The sequence below is a fragment of the Schistocerca nitens genome, chromosome 4 (genome assembly GCF_023898315.1).
Source record: "Schistocerca nitens isolate TAMUIC-IGC-003100 chromosome 4, iqSchNite1.1, whole genome shotgun sequence".
Lineage (NCBI taxonomy): Eukaryota > Metazoa > Arthropoda > Insecta > Orthoptera > Acrididae > Schistocerca > Schistocerca nitens.
Window position 1 is genome coordinate 772,956,593 of NC_064617.1, and position 17,219 is coordinate 772,973,811.

At 43.0% G+C, this 17,219-nt stretch overlaps 1 protein-coding gene across 4 annotated transcripts in view; it reads left to right on the forward strand.

The window, feature by feature from the left end:
• LOC126253107 (protein pigeon) overlaps nt 1-17,219 on the forward strand; it is a 486,240-nt gene that overhangs the window by 438,594 nt on the left and 30,427 nt on the right. The gene's annotated exons all lie outside the window — the stretch shown is intronic.

The following is a 17,219-nucleotide window of genomic DNA, read 5'->3' on the forward strand; positions in this document are numbered from 1 at the left end:
CATACACATCCATCTGCTTGATACAATTTGAAACCAGACTCGTCTGACCAGGCAACATGTTTCCGGTCATCAACAGTCAAATGCCAGTGTTGACAGGCCCAGGCAAGGCATAAAGATTTGTGCCATGCAGTCATCAAGGGTACATGATTGGCTTTTGGCTCCAAAAGCCCATATTGATTATGTTTCGTTGAATGGCCCAGCATTGAAATCTGCAGCACTTTTGTCATGTTGAACGATTCTCTTCAGTCATCATTGGTCCCGTTTTTGCAGGATCTTTTTCTGGCCACAGTGATGTCAGAGATTTGATGTTTTACCACATTCTTGATATTCACATATTCAAAGTACACTCATGAAATGTTCATATGGGAAAATCTCCACTTCATCACTACCTCGAAGATGCTGTGTCCCATCGGTCAAGCACTGACTATAACACCAAGTTCAAACTCACATAAATCTTGATAATTTGCCATTGTAGCAGCAGTAACCACTCTAACAACGTGGGCCGGACTCTTGTTGTCTTATATAGGCATTGCTGATGCAGTGCCGTATTCGGCCTGTTTACATATCACTGTATTTGAATACGCTTGCCTATACGAGGTCTTTGGCACTTCAGTGTATTTTGCACCATAATTGAGAGGCTGCCTACTAATGTAGAGAAGCATCATTGTACTTATTAATAACAATAATTTTTCATGAAATGTGTTGTAATTTTCACTTTAGAGCCAACAATGGATATTGAACACAAATCAGCTCCTGTAGCAACAGATTAAAATTGTCTACTATTCCATGAAACCAAACAACAATAGTTCTGATGAAATTTAACATAAGCCATAGTTTCAGATAGAAATTTAATATGCAGTAGTTCACAACTGATACTGATACATATCAAGCACTTCTGACTCACTGTGCACACACATTGCAAGTATGATACTAAGCAAAGTTCCGTTAAGCCTATCAGTGGTGGAAACCACACCCTCGTAAGTCAAAACACTATGCAGCATGTCTAAATCAGTCCAAGTAACCAGCCATAGCAGTCATAGCTCACTTTGGACAATATAACTGAAAGATTGCGTACTGCCAGCCCGCCATAGTAGTTTATGTCACCAGCCTGTGATACTGACAGTGTTCCCACCACATGCACCCTTGTTAGATGTGGAGAATGTTACACATATCAGTACATCCATATCTTCCATTTGCACATCAGGTGGGATGTAAGAGGTCTGGTGATTCAACTGTCTGTGAAGCTGTATCATTGTCCAAGAGTGTGCTCATCAGCTTGCAGGAAAGGAGGACCAGGCAGCTATCCTGTGTTACCCGGGAGAAGACAGGGCTACAATGTGGTTGCAACTGTGAAGATGGGGGGCTCGTCAGTGAGGGAGGTCGCTGACCAGGGTGCCAAAACTAGTACTGATTGATATTTAATGAGAGACCATTGTCAGTCACCGGCATGTGGGGTGCACCCTGTATTGTGAATCAACCATTTTGGTCTGCTGGAGGCAAATGACATGAGAGCATTGATTAACTTCACAACCTCAAGAAAAGGCCCACAGAGATGGCATGAACTCTGGCTGACAGCACTATCCAGTACCATAATGACTAGTGTGAGTCTGGCTAGTGCGCCTGGAAGATGGCACACTGTCAGACCACTTGTGCAACTTTGTTGTCCATATGAGGCCAGTAGACGTAGTGGTGTGCCAGTTACTTCATCCAGTTACTTCATCTGCAGCGAAGAGCTTGGTAAACTGCACAATAAAAATTACCCCATTCACATTTTTCATGTTTGTGAAACACTTTGGTTGTGTTTATCATAAAATTCTGCCAGGGAAATTCAAATCTTACAGTGCAAAAGGCTTCTCGATCCATTCATTACCAATAGAAAACAAATTTTCACATTAAGAAATGATACCACAGGGCAAGACAAAATTTGGCTGAGGAAACATTAAGTCTGATATCCCACTACGTTTATGCATTGCCCAGCCCTGTTTTTGACATACACGATTTGCCTGCAACACAGGAGGACTCTTCAAAAACTGTGATGTTTAATTGTTATATGATGACATGAGTAAACTGATAAAGGGCCCAAACATCCATAACAGACAGAGCCAGGAGAATAATGGAATGAGCTTACAACAGGTTGGTGGCAAACAGCTTAACCCTCTATCTTACAGGGAATCTATATATTGGCCACGACATCTTGGTTGATGATTGTTGCAGTGTCTGTGTGTTTATGGGTTGCATTTTTTCATATGACTTGTCAAGCCAATGGCAGCACGGCATCTCTTGCCGCAATTGCCACAAGTGTATCTGGCTGCTGAGGCAGGAGCAGTGGTAGCATTGTGAAGCTTTTTCTGCCTTCATCTGTCTAACAAGCCTTCATTATGCTTCGACATTCCAGATGATATATCATCACGCCACTCTGGTCTCATGCTAGCCCATGCCTCCCGTCTGTTTGTGTCGATTCCAAAGCTCTCCATATCTCGTTTACAGGAGTCCTTGAACCTCAATACACGACGTCCTACAGGTCTTTTGGCTATAGAGATCTCTCCAAGCATCACCTCATGTGGTAATCTGTCAGGATCCATACAGTGGACATATCCCAGCCAGCGGAGTCGTCTCTGCTTCAAGATAGCTGAAATACTGTTGCAGTTAGTTTTAGATAGCACTGCTTCGTTGGTCACTCGGTCCTTCCACGTTACTCTCAGGATGGATCTCAGGCACCGCATGTGGAAATTATTAAGGCGACGTTCTTGTTTGGCATAGGTAGTCCATGTTTCCGATTCATACAAAAGGATGCTGAGGATGCAAGTTTGATGTACAAGAATTTTGGTGGTCAAAGAGAGTTTGTTGTTTTTCCAAACACGTGTAGAGAGTTTGCCAAAAGTTGTCGCAGCTCTTCCAATGCGAGCATCAATTTCCTTGTCAACAGTCATGTTTGATTCTATAGTAGATCCAAGATAGCAGAAGTTATCTACGACTTGCAGAGTAGTGCCATCTAGTGTGATATTCGGCTTTGTGTTAGTACCCTGAACCATAATTACAGTCTTACTGCTGTTTACACTCATCGAGAGTAGGTGGCATGTGTGACTAAATCTTGATACTAGCTCTTGCAGCTCTTCTGGGGAGTTCGCAACAATTGTAGCATCATCAGCACACAGGAGTTCACGAGCGACTATCTCGTAGCGCTTTGTCTTACTCTTCAGAAGACTGACATTGAAAAGCCTTCCATCTTTCCATCTTTCCTAGTATGCGCAGACCCGAGAGGAAAATTCCAAAAAGTTTAGGGAATCACGTTATGCATTTCCAAACAAATAACAATGATCTATGGGTACAAGAGATAGAGATCAGTGGGCAAACACTGTGTGAAACTCCTTTTGTGAAGTTGCCCCAGAGTGTGAGTAAACCAACAAAAAGCTTAGTTCTTCCCTGTTTTGCACTTACAAATTTCTCTCATTATGTTTGATGTGCAGAATGGATTGCCAACATCTTCTGCATACTTTGATTCAGTGCTGCCCTATAACATCACCTTCTAGAACAATGCAGAGTATGCAGTAAGAATATCAAGTAACACTGATAGCTCAACATCTTAGAGAAGCATCTTCAATAACAGGAACCTAAGGATTCTTACAATAACATGCCAAATACAAAGCCTGGCATAAACGTGAAGCAGCCAGAACAAGTGGTCAAACGTCAATGTAACATAGTACAAGCACACACCATCAGCAAGTGTATAAATGATTAGTTAGTTATATCCAAAAACAAAGATGATGTGACTTACCAAATGAAAGTGCTGGCAGGTCGACAGACACACAAACAAACACAAACATACACACAAAATTCAAGCTTTCGCAACAAACTGTTGCCTCATCTGGAAAGAGGGAAGGAGAGGGAAAGACGAAAGGATGTGGGTTTTAAGGGAGAGGGTAAGGAGTCATTCCAATCCTGGGAGCGGAAAGACTTACCTTAGGGGGAAAAAAGGACGGGTATACACTCGCACACATACACATATCCATCCACACATATACAGACACAAGCAGACATATTTAAAGACATTTGTCTATCATAAATGAGGCTAACAATTGTCTAACGAAGAAATAATGACGTTAAAACCTGTGGGAAGCGGCTAAAAAAGATCGGTGATGTGGGAAAAATGGAAATAGGAAAAAAGCGAAAGTTATTGGAACTAGCCGAAATGCCTGTTTAATAGCTGAAAGGAACAGTTTGTGAACTGGAAACGGTGGATTTTGTAGCAGCAGTATTGTTGAAAGCGGAAAATGTCTGCTTGTGTCTGTGTATGTGCGGATGGATATGTGTGTGTGTGTGTGTGTGTGTGTGTGTGTGTGTGTGTGTGTGTGTGTGTGCGAGCGAGTGTATACCTGTCCTTTTTTCCCCCTAAGGTAAGTCTTTCCGCTCCCGGAATTGGAATGACTCCTTACCCTCTCCCTTAAAACCCACATCCTTTCGTCTTTCCCTCTCCTTCCCTCTTTCCTGATGAGGCAACAGTTTGTTGCGAAAGCTTGAATTTTGTGTGTATGTTTGTGTTTGTTTGTGTGTCTATCGATGTGCCAGCGCTTTTGTTTGGTAAGTCACATCATCTTTGTTTTTAGATATATTTTTCCCATGTCGAATGTTTCCCTCTATATATATAAAAACAAAGATGATGAGACCCACCAAACAAAAGCTCTGGCAGGTCGACAGACATACAAACAAACACAAACATACACACAAAACTCAAGCCCTCACAAGAAACGGCCGCCCCATCAGGAAAGAGGGAAGGAGAGGGAAAGACGAAAGGATGCGGGCTCCAAGGGAGAGGGCAAGGAGCCACCCCAATCCTGGGAGCGGAAAGACCCACCTTAGGGGGAAAAAAGGACAGGTACACACTCGCACACACACGCACATCCATCCGCACATACACAGACACAAGCAGACATTTGTAAAGGCAAAGAGTTTGGGCAGAGATGTCAGTCAAGGCAGCAGTAAAGAGGCAAAGATGTTGTTGAAAGACAGGTGAGGTATGAGCGGCGGCAACTTGAAATTAGCGGAGGTTGAGGCCTGGCGGATAACGAGAAGAGAGGATATACTGAAGGGCAAGTTCCCATCTCCGGAGTTCTGACAGGTTGGTGTTAGTGGGAAGTATCCAGATAACCCGGACGGTGTAACACTGTGCCAAGATGTGCTGGCCATGCACCAAGGCATGTTTAGCCACAGGGTGATCATCATTACCAACAAACACTGTCTGCCTGTGTCCATTCATGTGAATGGACAGTTTGTTGCTGGTCATTCCCACATAGAAAGCTTCACAATGTAGGCAGGTCAGTTGGTAAATCATGTGGGTGCTTTCACACGTGGCTCTGCCTTTGATCTTGTACACCTTCCGGGTTACAGGACTGGAGTAGGTGGTGGTGGGAGGGTGCATGGGACAGGTTTTACATCGGGGGCGGTTACAAGGGTAGGAGCCAGAGGGTAGGGAAGGTGGTTTGGGGATTTCATAGGGATGAACTAACAGGTTACGAAGGTTAGGGGGACGGCGGAAAGACACTCTTGGTGGAGTGGGGAGGATTTCTTGAAGGATGGATCTCATTTCAGGGCAGGATTTGAGGAAGTCGTATCCCTGCTGGAGAGCCACATTCAGAGTCTGATCCACTCCCGGAAAGTATCCTGTCACAAGTGGGGCACTTTTGTGGTTCTTCTGTGGGAGGTTCTGGGTTTGAAGGGATGGGGAAGTGGCTCTGGTTATTTGCTTCTGTCCCAGGTCGGGAGCGTAGTTGCGGGATGCGAAAGCTGTTTTCAGGTTGTTGGTGTAATGGTTCAGGGATTCCGGACTGGAGCAGATTCATTTGCCACGAAGACCTAGGCTGTAGGGAAGGGACCGTTTGATGTGGAATGGGTGGCAGCTGTCATAATGGAGGTACTGTTGCTTGTTGGTGGGTTTGATGTGGACGGACGTGTGAAGCTGGCCATTGGACAGATGGAGGTCAACGTCAAGGAAAGTGGCATGGGATTTAGAGTAGGACCAGGTGAATCTGATGGAACCAAAGGAGTTGAGGTTGGAGAGGAAATTCTGGAGTTCTTCTTCACTGTGAGTCCAGATCATAAAGATGTCATCAATAAATCTGTACCAAACTTTGGGTTGGCAGGCCTGGGTAACCAAGAAGGCTTCCTCTAAGCGACCCATGAATAGGTTGGCGTACGAGGGGGCCATCCTGGTACCCATGGCTGTTCCCTTTAATTGTTGGTATGTCTGGCCTTCAAAAGTGAAGAAGTTGTGGGTCAGGATGAAGCTGGCTAAGGTAATGAGGAAAGAGGTTTTAGGTAGGGTGGCAGGTGATCGGCATGAAAGGAAGTGCTCCATCGCAGCGAGGCCCTGGACGTGCAGAATATTTGTGTATAAGGAAGTGGCATTAATGGTTACAAGGATGGTTTCCGGGGGTAACAGACTGGGTAAGGATTCCAGGCGTTCGAGAAAGTGGTTGGTGGCTTTGATGAAGAATGGGAGACGGCATGTAATGGGTTGAAGGTGTTGATCTACGTAGGCAGAGATACGTTCTGTGGGGGCTTGGTAACCAGCTACAATGGGGCGGCCGGGATGATTGGGTTTGTGAATTTTAGGAAGAAGGTAGAAGGTAGGGGTGCGGGGTGTCGGTGGGGTCAGGAGGTTGATGGAGTCAGGTGAAGGGTTTTGTAGGGGGCCTAAGGTTCTGAGGATTCCTTGAAGCTCTGCCTGGACATCAGGAATGGGATTACCTTGGCAAACTTTGTATGTGATGTTGTCTGAAAGCTGATGTAGTCCCTCAGCCACATACTCCCGACGATCAAGTACCACTGTCGTGGAACCCTTGTCCGCCGGAAGAATGACGATGGAACGGTCAGCCTTCAGATCACGGATAGCTTGGGCTTCAGCAGTGGTGATGTTGGGAGTAGGATTAAGGTTTTTTAAGAAGGACTGAGAGGCAAGGCTGGAAGTCAGAAATTCCTGGAAGGTTTGGAGGGGGTGATTTTGAGGAAGAGGAGGTGGGTCCCGCTGTGATGGAGGACAGAACTGTTCCAGGTAGGGTTCAATTTGGATAGTGTCTTGGGGAGTTGGATCATTAGGAGTAGGATTAGGATCATTTTTCTTCGTGGCAAAGTGATATTTCCAGAAGAGAGTACAAGTGTAGGATAGTAAATCTTTGACGAGGGCTGTTTGGTTGAATCTGGGAGTGGGGCTGAAGGTGAGGCCTTTGGATAGGACAGAGGTTTCAGATTGGGAGAGAGGTTTGGAGGAAAGGTTAACTACTGAATTAGGGTGTTGTGGTTCCAGATTGTGTTGATTGGAATTTTGAGGTTTTGGAGGGAGTGGAGCTGGAAGTGGGAGATTGAGTAGATGGGAGAGACTGGGTCTGTGTGCAATGAGAGGAGGTTGAGGTTTTCTGGAAAGGTTGTGAAGGGTGAGTGAGTTGCCTTTCCGGAGGTGGGAAACCAGGAGATTGGATAGTTTTTTGAGGTGGAGGGTGGCATGCTGTTCTAATTTGCGGTTGGCCTGTAGGAGGATGCTCTGAACAGCCGGTGTGGATGTGGGAGAGGAAAGATTGAGGACTTTTATTAAGGATAGGAGTTGACGGGTGTGTTCATTGGCTGAGTTGATGTGTAGATGAAGGATTAGGTGGGTGAGGGCAACGGATTGTTCAGTTTGGAACTGGTATAGGGACTGATGGAAAGAAGGGTTATAGCCAGAGATGGGAACTTTAAGTGTGAGGCCTTTGGGGGTAATGCCAAATGTCAGACAAGCCTGAGAAAATAAAATATGGGAGTGTAATCTGACAAGGGCGAAGGCATGTTTGTGGATGGAATGTAAATAAACCTTAATGGGGTCGTTGTGGGGATGTTGTGAGGGTGACATGGTATTAGAAGGTGGAAAGTGTAACATGAGGCTGAAATGAAAATGAAAATAAAAATATATGGGGAGATAAAGGTGAACTAGAAAGCAACTGGAGATCTGGTGTGAAAAAAGGCGAAAAAGTGTTGGTTAAAGCTGGGCTATGTTGATCACCTGCCAGCACTTTCGTTTGGTAAGTCACATCATCTTTGTTTTTAGATATATATATGTGCTGGCAGGTTGATAGACACACAAACATACACACAAAATTCAAGCTTTCGCAACCAACGGTTGCTTCATCAGGAAAGAGGGAACGTGAGGGAAAGTCGAAACGATGTGGGTTTAAGGGAGAGGGTAAGGAGTCATCCCAATCCCGGGAGCAGAAAGACTTACCTTAGGGGGAAAAAAAGACAGGTATACACTCGCACACACACACACATCCATCCGCACATACACAGACACAAGCAGTCATTTGTAAAGGCAAAGAGTTTGGGCAGAGATGTCAGTCGAGGCGGAAGTACAGAGGCAAGGATGTTGTTGAAAGCCAGGTGAGGTATGAGCGGCGGCAACTTGAAATTAGCGGAGGTTGAGGCCTGGCGGATAACGAGAAGAGAGGATATACTGAAGGGCAAGTTCCCATCTCCGGAGTTCTGACAGGTTGGTGTTAGTGGGAAGTATCCAGATAACCCGGACGGTGTAACACTGTGCCAAGATGTGCTGGCCGTGCACCAAGGCATGTTTAGCCATAGGGTGATCCTCATTACCAACAAACACTGTCTGCCTGTGTCCATTCATGTGAATGGACAGTTTGTTGCTGGTCATTCCCACATAGAAACTGATCTCATGCACCCTTCCACCACCACCTACTCCAGTCCTGTAACCCGGAAGGTGTACACGATCAAAGGCAGAGCCACACATGAAAGCACCCAAGTGTTTTACCAACTGATCTAAGCTTTCTATGTGGGAATGACCAGCAAAAAACTGTCCATTCGCATGAATGGACACAGGCAGACAGTGTATGTTGGTAATGAGGATCACCCTGTGGCTAAACATGCCTTGGTGCACGGCCAGCACATCTTGGCACAGTGTTACACCGTCCGGGTTATCTGGATACTTCCCACCAACACCAACCCATCCGAACTCTGGAGATGGGAACTTGCCCTTCAGTATATGCTCTCCTCTCGTTATCCGCCAGGCCTCAACCTCCGCTAATTTCAAGTTGCCGCCGTTCATACCTCACCTGTCTTTCAACAACATTTTTGCCTCTGTACTTCCGCCTCGACTGACATCTCTGCCCAGACTCTTTGCCTTCACAAATGTCTGCTTGTGTCTGTGTATGTGCGGATGGATATGTGTGTGTGTGCGAGTGTATACCTGTCCTTTTTTCCCCCTAAGGTAAGTCTTTCCGCTCCCGGGATTGGGATGACCCCTTACCCTCTCCCTTAAAATCCACATCCTTTTGTCTTTCCCTCTCCTTCCCTCTTTCCTGATGAAGCAACCATTGGTTGCGAAAGCTTGAATTTTGTGTGTATGTTTGTGTTTGTTTGTGTGTCTATCAACCTGCCAGCACTTTCGTTTGGTAAGTCACATCATCAATACCCAGACTCGTGAACAGGGTTTGACAAGACGTTTGTGGACTTTAACCACTTATTGCCCGAACTGCCCATTTGTGAGCCAAACATATCCTTTTAGAATGGGGAGAGTTACCCCAGAATACAATACCATACAACATAAGCATATGAAAATAATCAAAGTAGATTAATTTTCGCATTGAATGATCACTCACTTCAGATACCATTAAAATAGTAAAAATGTCAGCATTAAGTCTTTGAACAAGATCCTGAATGTGGGCTTTCCATGACAGTTCACTATCTGTCTGACCACTAGAAATTTGAACTGTCCAGTTTCACTAATCATATGCCAATTCCATGAAATCAGAATGGCAGGTTTTATTGAACTGTGTGATAGAAACTGTAAAAACTATGTCTTACTGTGATTTAGTATTAGTTTATTTTCTCCAAGCAATGAACTTAGGTCATGAACTGCACCATTTGAAACCAAGCCAATGTTGCACACAACATTCTTTACTACCAAGCTAGTGTCATCAGCAAACAGAAATATTTTAGACTTACTTGGCATACTAAAGGGCATATTATTTATATAAATAAGGAACAGGAGTGGCTCCAACACTGATCCCTGGGGCACCACCCACTTGACCATACCCCACTAAGGACCCCACATCACAGCTATTCCCAACACCGTGAATCTTATGCTGTCTGTTGCTAAAGTAAGAGGTGATCAATTGTGAGCTACTCCCCGTATTCCATAATGGTCCAACTTCTGGAACAATATTTTGTGATCAGCACAATCAAGTGCCTTAGTTAAATCAAAAAATATGCCTAGTGTTCTAAACCTTTCTTTTTTTTAACCCATCCAGTACCTCACAGAGAAAAGAGAATATAGCATATTCAGTTATTAAACGACTTCTAAAGCCGAACTCCATATCTGATAGCAAATTTTGTGATATAAAATGATCAATTATCCTTACGTGCACAGCCTTTTCAATAACTTTAGCAACATTGATGGCATTGAAATAGGTCTAAAATTGTCTACATTATCCTTTTCTCCCTTTTTATAAAGTGGCTTTACTACTGAGTACTTTAATTGTTCAGGAAACTGACCATTCCTAAAGGAAAAATTATAAATATGGCTAAATACAGGGCTAACATGTGCAGCACAGTACTTTAATATTCTGCTAGCTGCTCCGTCATATCCATGAGAGTCCTTAGCCTTCAGTGATTTAATTATTGACTCAATCTCCCTCTTGTCTGTATCACAGAGGAGTATTTCAGGCATCAATCTCGGAACGACATTTGCCAAGAGAGTTATACGATTCCCTGTAGAAACTAAATTTTTATTTAATTCACCAGCAATGCTCAGAAAATTATTGTTAAATACTGTAGACATATCTGATTTATCAGTGACAGAAATATTTTTCCTGTGATCTGACTTTATATCGTCGACCTTGTACTGCTGACGACACACTTCCTTCACAACTGGCACTATGGTTTTAATTGTATCCTGTAAATTAGCTATTCTATTTACATACCCCATACTCTTTGCCTCTTTAATAACATTTTTAAGCACCTTACAATTGTTGTTGTTGTTGTTGTTGTTGTGGTCTTCAGTCCTGAGACTGGTTTGATGCAGCTCTCCATGCTACTCTATCCTGTGCAAGCTTCATCATCTCCCAGTACCTACTACAACCTATATCCTTCTGAATCTGTTTAGTGTATTCATCTCTTGGTCTCCCTCTACGATTTTTACCCTCCACACTGCCCTCCAATACTAATTTGGTGATCCCTTGATGCCTCAGAACATGTCCTACCAACCGATCCCTTCTTCTAGTCAAGTTGTGCCACAAACTTCTCTTCTCCCCAATCCTATTCAATACCTCCTCATTAGTTATATGATCTACCCATCTAATCTTCAGCATTCTTCTGTAGCACCACATTTCGAAATCTTGTATTCTCTTCTTTTCCAAACTAGTTATCGTCCATGTTTCACTTCCGTACAGGGCTACGCTCGATACAAATACTTTCAGAAACGACTTCCTGACACTTAAATCTATACTCGATGTTAACAAAATTCTCTTCTTCAGAAACACTTTCCTTGCCATTGCCAGTCTACATTTGATATCCTCTCTACTTCGACCATCATCAGTTATTTTGCTCCCCAAATAGCAAAACTCCTTTACTACTTTAAGTGTGTCATTTCCTAATCTAATTCCCTCAGCGTCACCCGACTTAACTCGTCTACATTCCATTATCCTCGTTTCGCTTTTGTTGATGTTCATCTTATACCCTCCTTTCATGACACTGTCCATTCTGTTTAACTGCTCTTCCAAGTCCTTTGCAGTCTCTGACAGAATTACAATGTCATCGGCAAACCTCAAAAGTTTTTATTTCTTCTCCATGGATTTTAATACGTACTCCAAATTTTTCTTTTGTTTCCTTCACTGCTTGCTCACTATACAGATTGAATAACATCGGGGATAGGCTACAACCCTGTCTCACTCCCTTCCCAACCACTGCTTCCCTTTCATGCCCCCTCCACTCTTATAACTGCCATCTGGTTTCTGTACAAATTGTAAATAGCCTTTCGCTCCCTGTATTTTACCCCTGCCACCTTCAGAATTTGAAAGAGGGTATTCCAGTCAACATTCTCAAAAGCTTTCTCTAAGTCTAAAAATGCTAGAAATGTAGGTTTGCCTTTTCTTAAATTTTCTTCTAAGATAAGTCGTAAGGTTAGTATTGCCTCACGTGTTCCAACATATCTACGGAATCCAAACTGATCTTCCCCGAGGTCCGCTTCTACCAGTTTTTCCATTTGTCTGTAAAGAATTCGCGTTAGTATTTTGCAGCTGTGACTTATTAAACTGATAGTTTGGTAATTTTCACATCTGTCAACACCTGCTTTCTTTGGGATTGGAATTATTATATTCTTCCTGAAGTCTGAGGGTATTTCGCCTGTCTCATACATCTTGCTCACCAGATGGTAGAATCTGTCAGGACTGGCTCTTCCAAGGCCGTCAGTAGTTCCAACGGAATGTTATCTACTCCCGGGGCCTTGTTTCAACTCAGGTCTTTCAGTGCTCTGTCAAACTCTTCACGCAGTATCGTATCTCCCATTTCATCTTCATCTACATCCTCTTCCATTTCCATAATACTGTCCTCAAGTACATTGCCCTTGTATACCATATTTACTTAAATCTAAGCTGCACTTTTTTTCCAGTTTTTGTAATCCAAGAAACCGCCTGCGACTTAGAATCGAGTGCAAAGTAAGCAAAAGTTCTGAAAAATGTTGGTAGGTGCCGCCACAACTAACTTCTGCCATGGAATATATGTAGCACTACACAGGCATGCTTTGCAGGCACAAAGATAAATACTGGCGGCAAACCCTCTGCGTCAGTAAATAAATAAAAAAAAGATGGAAGACGAGTTTCGACTGCTGCATTTTCATACATTATCCAACGAAGTAAATACAAATTCCGTATTGTCCATCTTCGAATGTAGCAGAATTTCAATGTACTACGAAAATCCGACTGGCAAGACTGTTTGGGATGTTTGTCAATATGGCCAACTCTTACATTCTGAATTTTTTCCTACCTGTGAGAAGAGATGGTTCCTTATAGGAACTTTTATGTATTGTGAATCGCATGTAGTATTCTCTTCACCATAATAATAATACAAATATAAACATTTTTCCATGTATTCTTTCGTGTTTGCTGCTAACTCATTTACATCCTGTCTGCCTAATAAACTACGAAACTAGAGTGAGACAACAGCAAACGCGGAAGAATATACATTTCATGTCGTGTTTATATTCGTATTATTCTAATGCCTAATAGTGAGACAGTCAGAAATGAAGCACGGCAATTGACTAGATTTTTAATTCTAAGATGACTCTAATTTCAGTGCATAATGTAATGTACTAAAGAGGCGTCTGCAAATATTTTCAAACGGAGAAAAATTTTCGCTAAACTTTCTTTCAGAACATCTTCTATCATACGCTGTCTATTATTTGGTTCTTGTTGATCATTATCAAAGAAAGCAGCAGTGTAAGTAACAACAAATAGCAGTCTATTGCCATTTTTTCGCTAATGAGACGATTCCTCTCTCTCTTTTTTAACTGTAAGCGGCGGTAGCGTGCACAAAAGCAAGCCATGCCGCGAGCGCCGACAGGTCGTAAACACTCATTATCAGAATGCGACAAACAATGCATGACACAGTACAGTAATGCATTTTCAGCTTAGAGTGACTTAAACACCTATAACAAATAGGACGGCACTTATCAGATCAAAGAAAAATAAGCAATCAATTCAAACCAGACGAAGTACCGTATGCGAAAAAGGAAGGGTACCCATATAAATATGGATGGAGCAACTGACGCATAGCAATGGCTACCTGATAAAGCTTACGACTCGAACCAAACTACTGTAGCTGTATCGTCATTCATTCGACCTAAATTGTGTCTCATATTACAATGGACCAACTTTGTTTTGATTTGGAGGTGCGGCCTAAATTTTTTCTGTCCCCTTGAATTTCGATTCTCAAATTTCAGGTGCGGCTTAGATTCGGGAAATTTTTTTTTCCTTCATTTCGAGTCTCATTTTTCAGATGTGGCTTAGATTCGAGTGCGGCTTAGATTCGAGTAAATCCGGTATACCCTCTATATACTCCCTCCACCTTTCTGCTTTCCCTTCTTTGCTTAGAACTGGGTTTCCATCTGAGCTCTTGATATTCATACAAGTGGTTCTCTTTATTCCAAAGGTCTCTTTAATTTTCATGTAGGCAGTGACCATCGGCTGTTGGTAGCCACCCTGAGAGAGAAAAAAGATAGGAGGGCAACAAATATACAGGAGAAAAGGTTGAAGACATGGATGCTGAAATAGGATGAACGGAGGACCCAGTACCAGACACTGATCAGGAAGAAGCTGCCAAAGGAAGATCAGAGAACAGTGGAAGAAGAATGGGGAGATCTTAAGAGGGCTCTAGTTGAGGCAGCTGAGACCGTGTGCGGAAGAACTAGCACAATGAGGAGAAGTAAGGAAACCCCATGGTGGAACAACATATGTAAAGAGGCAGTACTTCGAAAGAACAAAGCCTTCAGAGAATGGTTCCAGACCCGAACAGAGGAAGCTAGGGTAAAATATAAGGAAAGCAAGAAAGCGGCACAGACCATAGTAAGGGCGGAGAAGAAGAAGTGGATGGAAAAATGGACAAGAATGTTAGAAGAGAACAGTGAAGGGAACAAAAAAGTACTTTACACCATGGTAAGAAATAAGAGGAACGACAGAAGCGAGTGCCTGAGGATTATGGATAATAATGGAAGAGTTGTGGAGGAAATGCATGAGCTCAAAAAGATTTGGAAGGAGTACTTTGAAGATCTGTTGAATGCCGCCAAGCGGGTAACTAACAGCAATGGAGAGCCTAAGGCAGCAGACGATTATAATAGTGGGGAAATTGATGATCTAACTTGGAATGAAGTGGAAGAAGCCATAAAGAGGATGAAAGGGGGCAAGGCACCAGGTTGGGACGAAGTAACAGTGGATATGATACGAGCAGCAGGAGAAGTAGGAACCCAGTGGCTATACAGAGTGCTGAGGGTGGTGTGGACGGAGAACAGAATGCCTGAGGATTGGAAGAAAGGAATTATAGTCCCGATCTTCAAGAAAGGGGATAAAAGGAGATGTGAGAACTACAGAGGAATCACCCTGCTATGCCACTGTGGAAAAATCTATGAAAAGATCCTGGAGAAGAGAATAAGAAGCAGTATTGAAAGCAGACTGCAAGAGGAGCAGTATGGTTTCAGACCGGGAAAATCAACAACGGACCTCATATTTGCGGTAAGGCAACTGCAGAAAAGGCACTATGAGTACGGGAAGGACTTAATCATGGCCTTTTTAGGTATTGAGAAGGCGTATGACAGTATCTATAGGGACAAGCTCTGGGATGTGCTGAACGCAAAAGGGATAGATGAAGAGATAACACGAAAGGTCAGAAAAATGTATGAGGGAAGTGAGAGTTGTGTGAAAGTGGGGAGGGAACGTACTGCATGGTTCAAGCTGGAAAATGGGCTGCGACAGGGAAGTGCACTTTCGCCTTTATTGTTTATTATTATTATGGATGAAATCCTACAGCAAGTATCAGATACAATTGGAGATCATAAAATGAAAGCAGTGCTTTTTGCCGATGACCTGATGTTATGGGGAAATTGCGAGAAGGAGGTGCAAGAGCAGTTAGATGTATGGGAGGCAACGGCAGCACAATATGGAATGCATTTCTCTGCAAAGAAAAGTGAAATAATTGTCACAACAAGGAAGAAGAACAGGCCAAATGTGGATATAACTTGGGGGGGGGGGGGGGGGGGAACTAGTGGCTGGAAACTGTCCAAGATGATGATGATGAGTATCTGTCTTACCCCTAGTGAGATAAGCCTCTACATCCTTACATTTGTCCTCTAGCCATCCCTGCTTAGCCATTTTGCACTTCCTGTCGATCTCATTTTTAAGACGTTTGTATTCCTTTTTGCTTGCTTCATTTACTGTATTTTTATATTTTCTCCTTTCATCAATTAAATTCAATATTTCTTCTGTTACCCAAGGATTTCTACTAGCCCTCTTCTTTTTACCTACTGGATCCTCTGCTGCCTTCACTACTTCATCTCTCATAGCTACCCATTCTTCTTCTACTGTAGTTCTTTCCCCCTTTCCTGTTAATTGTTCCCTTATGCTCTCCCTTAAACTGTGTACAACCTCTGGTTTAGTCAGTTTATCCAGGTCCCATCTCCTTAAATTCCCACCTTTTTGCAGTTTCTTCAGCTTTAATCTACAGTTCATAACCAATAGATTGTGGTCAGAGTCCACATCTGCTCCTGGAAATGTCTTACAATTTAAATCCCGGTTCCCAAATCTCTGTCTTACCATTATATAATCTATCTGAAACCTTCTAGTGTCTCCAGGCTTCTTCCATGTATACAACCTTCTTTTATGATTCTTGAACCAAGTGTTAGCTATGATTAAGTTGTGCTCTGTGCAAAATTCTATCAGGCAGCTTCCTCTTTCATTTCTTAGCCCCAATCCATATTCACCTACTACGTTTCCTTCTCTCCCTTTTCCTACTACCGAATTCCAGTCACCCATGACTATTAAATTTTCGTCTCCCTTAACTATCTGAATAATTTCTTTTATTTCATCATACATTTCTTCAATTTCTTCGTCATCTGCAGAGCTAGTTGGCATATAAACTTGTACTACTGTAGTAGGCGTGGGCTTCATGTCTGTCTTGGCCACAATAATGCGTTCACTATGCTGTTTGTAGTAGCTTACCCTCACTCCTATTTTTTTTTTATTCACTATTAAACCGACTCCTGCATTACCCCTATTTGATTTTGTATTTATAACCCGGTATTCACCTGACCAAAAGTCTTGTTCCTCCTGCCACCCAACTTCCCAATTCCTACTATATCTAACTTTAATCTATCCATTTCCCTTTTTAAATTTTCTAACCTACCTGCTTGATTAAGGGATCTCTGACATTCCATGCTCTGATCCGTAGAACGCCAGTTTTCATTCTCCTGATTATGACATCCTCCTGAGTAGTCCCCGCCCGGAGATCCTAATGGGGGACTATTTTACCTCCGGAATATTTTACCCAAGAGGACACCATCATCATTTAACCATACAGTAAAGCTGCATGCCCTTGGGAAAAATTATGGCTATAGTTTCCCCTTGCTTTCAGCCGTTCACAGTACCAGCACAGCGAGGCTGTTTTGATTATTGTTACAAGGCCAGATCAGTCAA